This window comes from Echinops telfairi, unplaced genomic scaffold, assembly GCF_000313985.2.
Source record: "Echinops telfairi isolate 266 unplaced genomic scaffold, ASM31398v2 ScPeMD7_18;HRSCAF=68, whole genome shotgun sequence".
NCBI classification, from domain to species: Eukaryota; Metazoa; Chordata; class Mammalia; order Afrosoricida; family Tenrecidae; genus Echinops; species Echinops telfairi.
Window position 1 is genome coordinate 32,425,302 of NW_022103915.1, and position 13,331 is coordinate 32,438,632.

The window sequence follows — 13,331 nt, forward strand, 5'->3', positions numbered from 1 at the left end:
ATGCCATGACCAAAGATCAAGACAAGGAGAGCAGACAAAGCAGACAAGCAGTACAGATACGATGAAACTGAAGCAGAGCAGCATGTAGGGTTCATGGTCTATGGGATGCAGAGGCAGGCCAGAGAGGTTGAGAGGCTATGGACTAGAGAGAAACATGACTGCTGGCTGAAGGTGCTTAGACCAATGACTGCATCCTTAATATTTTCTCATTCTGACTTATGGAAACCCATTAATTTCCTTAACAAACATCTATATTGATGAGTTGTATCAGTAAATTCTGCAAGGTCATTGAAACAAAATATTAAACCAAAAAGAAGAGTGCTGTGGATGAATGCCTGGGTCTAAGTGTGAATGGGTGTGAATAAGGTAAATAAAGATGAAGGATGGGAGTTTGGAAGTTATGTCTGACATCTGCCTAAGGGCAACAGGCTTTTGGCTGGTTAAGGAGGAGTTAGATTCTCTTTCTCCCTTGTATAGTCAAAGAAGTTGAGATGCAGAGTCCATGTCATTTTCACACCTCTAGGTAGTCTATTAGCATTAACTTTTTCTTAACTAAGATGCTTTAAGTGTTCAATAGCTTTAATAAATTTCAACCAAGTATTAAAATTCCAGATTTAAGATTTAGTAATGAAGGAGTTCTGCCACGGAAAGCCTTCAGTAAAACTAGACAAAGCTTGAAGGTGTCATACAAGACAAAGAAAAGAAAGAAAGAAATATGAAGGGGTATCCCAAAAAAAGCTGTAATTTTATTTTTCAAAGCTATGTGTTTAAATTTTTTTTTATAAAATTACTTTATCACCTTTGAAAGTAATCTCCATTACACTTAATATATTAGTCAAATCTGCAACCCCATTCTTGTAAACATTTTTCTAACTCCTCTGTTTGGATGGCCCCCTCGTTTTTTTCACCTCTTCTACATTGTCAAATCGTTGTCCTTTCATGTCCCTTTTCATTCGTGGAAACAAAAAGAAGTCTCACGGAACAAGGTCAGGCGAGTCATGTGCATGGAGGGAGAAAGGCAATGGTGGTTTTTGCCAAAAACTGGCACACTGAGATATCTACAGGCACAGGTGCATTGTTGTGGTGGTGGCAAAACCTGTCCCTCATCTGCTACAAATCAGGTTTTTCTGAACTTCTAAATCAAATCAGCAGTTCTCAACCTGTGGGTCACAACCCCTCTAGGGGCTGAACAACCCTTTCACAGGAGTCACCTGATTCATAACAGTAGCAAAATTACAGTTATGAAGTAGCAACAAAAACAATTTTATGGTTGGGAGGGGTCACTACAACATAAACTGTATTAAAGGGTCACTGCAGCATTAGAAAGGTTGAGAACCACTGTTCTAAATAGAAAGCTTGATTAACAGTCTGACCTGGTGGAATTAACTTCAAATACACTATGAGTCAACATTTTTGTCCCTTCTGGAAGTTGACGTTGTTCAGAACAAGGTTTGTCATCAATCAACATTTCACCTTTTTAAAATACACACTTTTTTGCCCATAACGCTATCCTTTTAAGTTGTGTTCAACACCACAAGTTTCAGTGGCATTTTTCCCGAACAAAAAACAATATTTCACAGCTGCAGGCTGTTATTAAATCAGCCATCACAAAAAAACGAGGTTTGAGGGAAACTTGCTTTTACGAAAAAAATTCACTGTGACCAGAGAGAACCTTCCCAGGCAATGCCACTGGGTGCACTAATTCAGAGAGTTGCTAGATGCTCACCTAGTGAGAAACATGCATACTATGAAAGCTCCGCCCAGTGGAGCTTTTTTTCCAATTTGTTTTGGGTACCCTCTAATGACAGGGGGAGGTGCTTAAAATGAAAGGGGAAAGTACAGAAATGTACTCCATATCAATTTCACTCTCCAATATTGAAATTTTTACTTCAGTCTCATAGATACATGTATGTATATGTGTGAGTTTGAGTATTTGTTTATTGAGATAAGAAATGGAGTAATTCTATTATCATATGAATAGGGCAATTGCATATGCAATTTATTCAATTAAGTGGTATGACATAGATGAGTGTTGCCATTCTTTTCCTGTTACTATTTTAAAGATTTAAATCATTCAACTAAGTCAACCAAGTTATTTGGCTTTGAAAAACACTAGCACAACCCTATCTTCTAATTCCTTCTTAAACTTATACTTACAGTTGGAGCAGGAGCCATAATGCTCATTGGTACAGGAATCATCGGAGTCCCTTTGGAAAAGGAAAGAAAAAAAGATGAGTTTTAAAAATACTGTAAATATTGTAACAGATTACCATATTCTGTAACAGCTACAATTTATACAAATATCTTTTTTACTTATGGCTAATAGAAATATATAACTAATAAAAATAGGATTATACCTGTCTTTAAGAAATAATACGTTTATCAAGTGAAAATATACAAATTTATATGGAACAAAAAACTATTCTGAATGTAAGCTATCGCACACAAAAGATAAAATTCTTGACATTTTATCAATTCATATTTATCTGGTTCAGCAGGTCCTCAAAACCAGCACCTTGCATAAATACATATTAATTTACAGGTGTGTACAATGGTATTAATCATTGAAAGTATCAAGTGAGAAATTCACCTTCAAACCTAAGAATAATTTCACTATTTCTAGTTCAATAATACCGTACATACTCTAGTATAAGTCAACCCGAATATCAGCTGAGGCACCTAACTGTACAAAAACTGCATTACAAATGTGCTAAAAAATTTGGCTTATACACATGTACATACAGTAATTAGAGATTTATATACTATTTATATAGAGATTTAAAATATATACATTTTAAATGCTTGTACATCTATCTGAAAAGTTATGAAATCATGGTTCAAGTCAAATTCAGCAACAAGTTACAATTATTATGTAAGACTAATAAGTTCTTAGCACTATGCCTTAATATATTTACAATAGATGCATGTTTTTCAAAGTATGACTTAGAAAATCGTGTCAATAAGTCTATAGAAAACTGTACAAAGTAGAAAAAGACTTCCTTTTAAACCTGAATTCATTTCTTGATTCTGTCGTTTTGCATCATACACTTTAGGCCAGTTCTTTATCCTTAGTTTCTTCCATTTCCATTCCCTTAATTCTACTGAGGTAATTCTATCATCAAAGTGTCTATGGGGGATTGACATAATTTATGTGAGCACTTTCAGGACACTGGATGTCACACTCTAATCAACTCACATCTACAATTTCCATAACTTTGAAGAAGAAAAAAAATATATATATATATCTACTCCCCCAAAAAATTCTATTAAAGAAAATATTAGGGGAAAGGGCATGCTGAGATTTTTTTTCCCCTACAATGTAAATAAATCTGCTAAAGTGGACAAAGAACAAAGAGCACCAAGTGTGTAAGGTATGTATGTTACCACTTGTGTTCTTGGCAAAAGGGGGAGCACAGCAAACCTGCTGGGCTGTGCACAGCCCATCCCGAGAGCTACACATTAGAAATTGTTAAGAAAGGCTGTCTTTGGGAAGGAACTATGGAATTGGAGGGTGTTCATAGACTTCTTTTTATCAATATGCATTTTTTAAGGAAAACTTACAACCATTTTTCAAAGTTATTTTCTAACTTAATACAAGGGGGTTTACAAAAGTTCATGGAGATAAAAGAACAAAAATTTCCACAAATTTTTTTAAAGATCCCACATACATACCATTGCCACCTACGTTATCTTATTCAGTATTCAATCAATTGCATTAATAGAAAAGATGAGAAAATTACACATGAAGTATTACAATTTTGAACTCTAGAATATTATTTCATTCATTATCTGAGGTTATACACAGAACGTAGATGGCAACCAACCTACCACTACAACTAGAGTGCCATTTATCACAAGTATGGTTCCCTAAACTGCTTCATATTGTTACTAATGAATTCAAAATCACAGTAACATTCCATTCTGTGAACAAAGGCCCTTAAGAGTTCCACCAACCAAATACAGTGACAAATACTATCTCATTTTACAGTGTGCTGACCAATCTTAACTAGCCTTAGAGAAATACGCCCCTTGCTTTCTATTTCCTTTCATACTTAAGACTATGGTGTTCAGGCACCCTTCATGTCTAGAATTGAACTCATACCTGTGATAGTTCAACTTTTAGTCAAATCATGGGACATACCTATAAGGGAAACAGTAACACTAGGGAAGTTATATACTCCTTAGTACAACCAACCATTTGAGATCAAAAGGGCGGCATTTACCCAAAAACAAAATTCAGAAGGGTTGGGGGAAAGGAGGAATGGGAATGAGAAGCACAGGGAACAAATGATGTTACATATGGGAATTTCAGTCATTGAGAGAAAACAAAATGTATATGAACTATTGAATGAAAAAATGACCTGGAAAACAATAAAAAGGTCATTTTATGTTTGTTTTTGTTTTTCTCAATTCAAGAAATAGAGATTTAAAATAAAACACTATCAATAAACTTACCTGGAGGTACAGGTGGAGGAAAACCAGGAAACTGTGGGGGTGGGATCCCTGGTGGAAGTGCTGGGATTCCCATGGGAGGGCGATTCAAATGAGGGGGGAAAGACATTCTTACTGCAGCGTTCTAAAAAAGAAACCATGACAAATCATTTTATTTGAAAACTTTACTATTCATATGCCTGGCTTGTTGACCTTCATTTTTTAGAGTATCTGCAAAAATCTAAAGTTTTCTTACCCAAAGTTGTTGGCAAAGACCCTCTTTTCTCTGTCTGTCCATTGAGAATTTTTAAAACTTAGATCTTTTCTAAAATAAGTTCCCAAAATGTACACGATCTAAGTTCAGGATAGACTCCTACAATCATATGGGATACATATAAAGGAAGAAAAAATTTTTGAAGTTGTTAATATCCAAAAATTAAATGCCAAACATTAATGAATCTTTTCAAATCAAATTCAGACTCCAGGATGGTATCTAACATTTTTTTAAAAGTGTTCTGATGCACTCATTTTTCTAATACCCACCAACACACTGAAAACTAATTTAAAATGTTATAGTGTTCATTGATTTAACATGGACAGTTCCTCAAGAACAAATGTGTTCCTCCAGTACAGAACTAAGGAAAAGAAAAACTGGACACCAGGCCACAAAGTAACACTCAAACATAAACAGCTACATAACTGATGGTGATGAAGAAAAGTGACTATTTTAAATTAAAAGCAAACCTCTTAACCATTCATGACTCCAATTCAAGAATCATATTGCTACCATTTGATTTTTTTAAAGTCAAGAATATTAAGTTTAATTTGTCCTTGCATTACTTAAATGAAATGTAATTTTGTATTTTAAACAAAGTATTTAAATCTTCTTTCCTCAAAATGTTATTTTTGTCAACAGATACCAGAATCTAAAACTACTGGGGAAAGCAAAAAAACTGTTAGAATGTTCTAAGAGGATCATCTATACCAATCAAAAGAAAAGTCAAACAGGTAGGTTAACCTCTTTATTGGTGACCCTAATGCAATTATTGATTTGATCAACAGAAGATATTTGACACTTGAAAATTCCTACCTATATTCCAAAACAGGAGCTCTGGTGGTTGAGTGGTTATGAGTTAGGCTACAATCCCCATGGTCCCCAGTTTAAAACCACCAGCAGCTCCTCTGGAGAAAGACTGGGTTTTCTACTCCAGTGAAGTTAGTCTGGGAAACTCACAGGATGTCGCTGAGTCAGCATTGACTCAATGGCAGCGAGTATATGCCATACCTAAAGAGGTCTAGAGATGTTTCTCTTCTTTTTTGCGTTTTATAACACCCTTCAGAAGAGATAAGGTAAAAACATTCAAGTTTTCCACGTACATGATTATAAAACTGTATTATCTACAGTTGATACAAGGAGCCCCAGGTGGGCCTGATGATTGAATGTTCAGTTGCTAACCAAAAACTCTGCAGTTTGAACCCAGCAGCTGCTGTGTGGGAGGAAAGATGTGGCAGGCTGCTTCCAAAAGTCAGAGCCTTGGACCCTGTAGGGCAGTACTACTCTGTTTTATAGGTCTGCTAATGAGTCTGAACAGAATCAATAGCAACAGTGGGGTACAGTTTGATATATTAACTCCAATTTTCTAGGTATCTTTCTATTTACAAACAAATATATAATGTTTGGGGGCAATGTAATCATATTGTATTATTACATGCAGTTCTTCCTCATTATCATTTGCATGGCTTTGCTTCATGTCATCTCAAAAAACTAGTGCATTCTTTGTAATGCTGTAAACTATAACACAAGCATACAATAATTATGTAAGCAACAAAGATGGTTGCTTCCATTTTTTAGTTCTTACAAATAATGTTGAGAATTCTTGGACATAACATGTACAGAATCCTATAAACTTGTGCAAGTATTTCCATAATACACATTACCTTCAAATCATCCTCCAAAACGTTTGTAGAAATTTATATCCCCTCTACCAGTCTATGGGTATGTCCTTTCAATCATATTCTTACCATGACCAACAGTCAAATGTTTCAAGTCTAGCAATGTTATAGATTAAATGTTTTAATGTGCATTTCCCTAAATTACTAGTAAATTATCTAGTTACCTATTAATCATGGCTTTAAAAGTCCTAGAAAAACATTCTGTCATTCCCCTAACTGTTCTTCTTCAGAGAGTTTCTTTGAGTTAATGTGTTAGGATAACTCAATATTCTAAAATTCTAAATTTCAATTTTATTAAAAACAGCATAAGTAAAATATTCAAAAATCTTTACAGATAAAGAAGTTCCTAAAATAATTTCACATACTTAGCAAATAAAATACTAGAAATAAAAATTTTTAAATACAATTAGGATTATATGTGTTGTTTTTTAATATTTTGTCCAAAATATGAAAACAAATATTCTATATGAAAGGGGAAGGATTATATCTGCCTTTTAAAGTAAACAAAAAGGGCTACTGTCCTACTACTTACAGAAGCTCTTGTATTATCATTATAATACTCTATCTCAGCATTTTCTTAGATGGGCAGTTGGTTTTAATACCTGTTGAATAAATAATCAGTGAATGAATCAACACACAAACTGTGAGGACCTCATTAATCAAATTTATTAAGCTACTATATGCTAGTTAATTACTATGATATCAATAACCCAAAGTCTAACTTCTGTTATTTTCAAAGTCATGAATTCAGCTTTAGAATTACTTTTAACTCCCATTAGGATATTAAAAAATAATAACTCTGGTCTTAGTGTTTCTACTGCATTTCAAGGTTTTTAAATATGAACATATGAACCAACCCTGTAGTCTTTTAATTTCAAGGTAAATACATGGTTCATGATAACAAATGAGTGCTATTTGTAACACAAAACAAAACATTAGTAGTATCTACAAGTGTTTAATGTTCCTATGGGTTGAAAGGTACAAGACAAACATTTGCCTGTTACATACAAATCATACCTAACTATTCCCAGCTTATCCACAAAGTTGACTTAAAGTAAATTTAGGACTAGAATGAATTCATAATCTGGGGACTACTGGTATTTAATTTATTCAATAAAATTTAACCAGATTATAAACATTCAGTTTTGGCAATATGCCTACTTCATTTGCTTTTAATTTTTCTATGCAAGGTTTCTTTTCATTGGAGCTACTCAACACTTGCTCAATATTAAGGTAAACCTCAAAGATGAAAGTAGAAATTGACTAGTTAATAGACTATTATATGAAAAATCAAATAATGACCATTTACGTGGGAATTCAAAAATACCACATTTCTAGTGATCTTTAAAAATATGAGCTAAAAAAAAATATGAGCTTAAAAAACAAAAACAAAAAAAATGAGCTTAATTTAAATATCCTAAAATGAATTACCAATAACATTTCAATATAAAGTTTTATATTTGGGGGCATATGTGAAAATCATTAAGAATAAACTTTCATAGCCATCAGTAAAGCTTATCAGATTACCTATAGATGATAATTAACACCATATTATTATATAGAAATGAGAAATTGCTTAGTGCTTTTGGGAAAAATAAATCAAGGAAGAGAGCTAGGAAGTAGCTTCTTTTATATAGTTGCCATAGAATTGCTGTATGTTTGGCATATCTTCCCAACAATAATTTTTTTTTTGAAGCTAGTTGAACATTTTCCATGGAAAAAGATACATAATGAAACAACTGTGCTTAAGATAGAAAAGTTGAAAACTACTAAGAGGCTAAAATACAGTCTGAATATTAATTATAAAAAAGTCTTTCCTTACATTACATTCCTTCATGTCCGAATTAATTTCTGGGGAAAGATGAGAATCATTTAATTATGAGCCAGAATTTACTTACTTTAACTTATTCCAAATTACACAATATTTTAAAGAGTTAGATGGGAAAATGTTTTTGCCCATGATAAAGTATATCTTCTGCACAAAGTGGCTTCAAAAGTTCATAGAAAAATTCCATTATCTTTTAATTACACTTTTCCATAAACATTTTGAAGCTCTTTCATATATATCTATAGATTTTAAAATTATTGTTTTCAAAACTGAGTTACACCCAAAAATATTTGTAAAAATGCGTTAAGTTATGACTTTTTGTTGTTGTTTGTTTTTTAAATCATTTTATTGGGAGCTTGTACAATTCTTATCACAATCCATACATCCAACCATTGTGTCAAGCACATTTGTACATTTATTGCCATCATCATTCTCAAAACATTTGCTTTCTATTTGAGCCCTTAATATCAACGCCTCATTTTTCCCCTCCCTCCCCAAGTTATGTTTAATAAAATAGACATCAGGTGAACACATTACTTAAATAAATAAATAAATACAATAGTCAGACTTCACCCAGAGGGTGACATCTGAATAAAAAATTTAATGAGGCCATGTATCTGAAGAAGACCCTTACAAGCAGAGGAAAGTACAAACACAAAGAACCTGAAGTTGTCAGAGAGCGTTTGGAAGAGAACCATCAAAGCCATAACTGGAGATCAAGGACAACAGTATGGTTAAAGGGAGTGAAGCAAAGGAGACAAATGCTGAGTATTAATTGGAGAGGCAGTTCTGAGAGAATAGAGTTTAATAGGCCACAGCAGGAGTTTTTGGTTTTCTTTCTGAAAGGTTTTGACTTGACTTGTATTTTAAACATTTTTAAAAGTATGTGAAGAAGAATTGGGGGGGGGGCAGAGGCAAAAGTTAACATTTGGGGAATCTGAATGAAAGATACCCGATGGACTAAAATTGGGGAGGAACAAGATTCTACAAAGCTACTAAATAATCCAGGGGGGAAAATGGTGGCCTAGTAATGACAGTGGCAACAAGTGGTTGGATTGTGGTTGTGCTCTAAACACAGACAACAGAATTTGCAAAGTAAATACTGAAGTAATATAAAAAACATTTTTAAAATGTAAATTTAAATAGTTCAAAAAATTTTTACCTGCCAAGGTATGAAACGCTATAGTCCAAAGTAATGGAAGCACTCCATATTACAAGTTTGTGGTCACACACGGGGGCATGCACTTGTCAAAACTCATCCAACTTAAAATGAGTGCATTTGAATTTTGTTGCAATAAATTTGGTTTAAAAAATTATTTATACTCAGAACATATGGATGTGTTTTGTTTTTATTTTTATTTATTTTTATTTTTAAATCATGCTTTCCAACTATTTTTCCCTCCACCTCTGAAAATAGCATAGGATACAAAAATACAGCAAGTTTCTGTGTATAAGGATTATTCCATTGCACTTTTCCAGCTAACTACGTCATTCCACAGGAGAAAAAAGAGGCTTTCTACTCTATCCAGAGTTAAAGTCTTGAAACCCACAGGGGCAGTTCTACTCTGCCCTATAGAGTGGCTATGAGTCAACATCAGCTTGATGGCAGTGAACTCAAGTTTTGATATGAAATTATAAAGTCTAATAACTAAATATTCATTATTAGATTAATATGCGCTGTTTCCTATTCTGCTCTTAGAGCCTGCTAGGTATTGTATACTGGAAGCTAACCCTAGTCTAAACAAAACAATTCCTTAAGTCACTTCCGAAAGTGAATTCCCACAAAACTTCAGTTTCTCTCTGTAGCTATTCCAAGAAAAAGATACACTTTGCCCAAAGAAGAAAATGTTTGATTAGCCCAAACAAGTGGCATGAAAATAACCCAGTGCTTTTAATCTCCTCAAAGGGAGATGGCTCTTTTTCTGGAAGAATTCCTTTGCTGTTACCACTCTCGATGATGAAACATTCCCAAATCACCTAGAGAGACAGACAGATAAGTTGTTGTCTGGAGCTGGGGTGGAGACTGACTTACAAATGTTACCATGTAAGGATATTTTTAGGGTGGTAAAACTGGATTGGGGTGATGGTCAAGCAACTCTACCATTTACTAAAATTCACTGAGCTACATACAAGTTTATACCATGCTAAAGTTTGTGAAATTTCAAGTAACACCTGTAGACTAGATAAGGTTACTGCTATTTTCCTGATTTTGATAATTATACTGTTATTAAATAAGAAAATGTTCTTGATTTTAGGAAATAAATACCTCACATGGCAAGGGGGTAAAAGGAGTACCATGCCTGCTATCAGCAAGGGATTTCAGAAGAAAAATAGGAGAAAACTCAAAATGTTAGCATTTGAAAAATCTGATTGACAGGTATTTATTTGAGAATTATTCGTTATTCTTGCAACTTTTTTGGAACTGTGCCAAAATTTTTTAAATAATACAAATGTGTTAAGGGAGATGACAACGTTTGGGACTGGTAAATGGCAATGTTAGAACACCCCCAACATAATGAATTTAATTAGTTTCACTGAGACATGTGAGGATATGAATGGCAAAGGTTTTATTTCATTATAGGCACACACAAAAAAAAACCACCATAAAAACCCACTGAAAACAATACAGGGTAGTGGGCTATCATGTTCTTCCTTTTATTTTCTACCAGTTCCAAAGTTAAGGGGAAAAAATGGATAGAAAGCCTACAAGAAGCTGTAAGAGAGAATCGAGGGAAATTCCCTTTTATGAAAAGCAGTGATAACATTTGAAGATCATTGAGAGATTACAACACACAGAATGTGTTTACAAAATATTCAAAAACTTTTACTCCAAAAGCTACAATTTTTTTTCATGTATCATATGAACGCTACAAATTAAGTACAACTAATGGCGAAAAAGGAACTTAATGACAAAATAACAATTTATAAACTATCAAGGGCTCATGAGGGAGGGGTGAACAGGGAGGGAGGGGAAAAATGAGGACCTAATTTGGGGGGGGGGGGTTAAGTGGAGAGGAAATGTTTTGAGAATGATGAGGCCAATGAATGTACAAATGTGCTTTACACAATTGATGTGTGTATGAATTGTGATAAGTTGTATGAGCCCCTAATAAAATGATTAAAAAAAACAAAACTTGTAGACAGTTGATCATAACAGTATTTTTCCAACAAAGACTTACAGATAGTTCCCCAAAGCCCCTTATATTCCCAAAAGAGTAAATTCCTTCTGCTATCATACTGCTATATAGAATTTGAAATAACTTCTTTTGAATTCACTATTATGTTACCAAACTAACTTGAGCGGTTAAATAAACATAAGTCATTAAAAAAAAAAAAAAAGGAACTTAATCCAAAATTCTGAAGCACATATGTCTCACTCAATTTTTAAATGGATTAGAATTAGCATAAAAACACATATTTTTAAAAATAAATTCAGATCAACACCGTGGAATAAAAAGTTAATGCTACTTAAAAAAAAAAACTTAGTCAAAACCATTATTAATCCTATGCACAATAGGTAAATAAAAAGAATCTTCCTACAAGTCTTTTGGTATCAACCCTCACTTCATCCCCTCCTACCCCTCAAAAAAAAGAAAACACTTTGATGATCATAAAGAAATTCTTGGTAATGCTATGATGATGAATTAATAAAATACCAACACTTCAAAATTTAGTGTTACTGGTTACAAGAGCTGCTATCATGATTTCATTCATTTCAAATAACCTGGAGTAGATACATGAATATTCTCATTTATGCAAAAATTATCCAATAGAACACATTAAGTGGTTGGGAGACTAGCCTTAAAATGAAACCCAATGGCTGTTTTCACTGTATCACAATACCTTTCTCTTAATAATGTATTAGTAAATAAGGATTAATTTTAACTTTAAAAGTCTATTAAGAATACACAAGAAAAAATATTAGTGTCAGAGTTAAGTTCTTATACTTCATTAAAAATTCTCTAAAACCACTATGGGCCAATATAGATTAAGCACTTGCTATGTTACTTAGGTCTTGCACTAAGAACTTTAATAAATATTTTTTAAAAAGAACTTTAATATATTTTCCTCAATTACTTCCCAAACCCAATAAACCATAAAGTGGATACCATTATAATCATCATTGTATAGATGGAGAAAAAAAATTTTTTTAAGAGATACTAATTAACTTGAACCGGGAGGGGCTGGAACTGAAGACCAAATAAATGGCTTTCTAAACCGCGGGATGATTTTGGAAATAAGCTTTTAAAAATGAAAAAAGCCTCGAGACAATGTTGTAACTTTGTACACTACTGACAACTACCTAATACACATTACGTCACATTATAGCGGTCCGGTGCAAGAGCAGATAGGAGTCCAATCAATCAGTCAATCAATCAATCTCTTCCCTCCTTTTGGTTGTTCCACTTTGCCCAGTATCAAAATGGCATTTCCATGGCAATAGAAATCCTTATTACACAACTTCAAAATAATCTTCATCCTCCTAGATCTATTTTGAAAAACGCATTTAAAATGTAATATTGAAGGCCAAGAGAGAGTAAGGCAGAAGTTGCACATTCTAACGTGAAGCCTGGTCATTTCCCCAGAATGAATGGCGACCAGCAGTTTACAGCATCCTCCGGGAGAGGGGGTGGAAGATGAGCAACAAAACGCATCACAATCTTAGCCTAGAAAGCGGCAAAGGTGCAAAAGAAGGAGCATCTTAGCCCAATTCCAAGTGGATGAGGCCCACTCGGCTTAGAGGCGGGCTCTAGGAGGCGAGAGCGGGGGGGAAGCGGTCCGTTGGTGGGCAGCGGCTCGCTAAAAAAGGGCGAATGCAGGGCGGCTGGAAAGCAGAGCCCGGGGCGAGTGTGCAGGAGGCCCTGAAAAATCGACCGCGGGGCTCTGCGGGCAGGAGGAGAGAGAGAGGCCGAGGGGAGAGGCTCCCCCGGGGCAAGACGCAGAGCCCGAAACCGGCCGAGACGTCTCACCCCGCGGGGGAACGTGGACGGGAAAGGGAACGCGGGCGAGAAAGCAAGGAGCGCTCAGGCTGTAGGCCCGGCCTACACAGGGGCTCCTGTGCCCGGGGCGAGGCCAGCGCCCACTGGTTTTGAAGGCCTGAAGCGAAGAAACCCAAGCC

At 34.6% G+C, this 13,331-nt stretch overlaps 1 long non-coding RNA gene and 1 pseudogene across 1 annotated transcript; both read right to left on the reverse strand.

Annotated features, from left to right (window-relative positions):
* Window positions 1-2,145: 2,145 nt before the first annotated feature.
* LOC123521397 lies at window positions 2,146-7,597 on the reverse strand. Its single transcript, XR_006679844.1, has 4 exons — window positions 6,917-7,597; window positions 4,688-4,804; window positions 4,456-4,576; window positions 2,146-2,207 (listed from the first exon to the last, which is right to left on the reverse strand). It is a non-coding gene; the product is annotated as an uncharacterized LOC123521397 (long non-coding RNA).
* Window positions 7,598-9,894: 2,297 nt separating this feature from the next.
* LOC115868671 overlaps window positions 9,895-13,331 on the reverse strand; it is an 11,835-nt pseudogene continuing 8,398 nt past the window's right edge.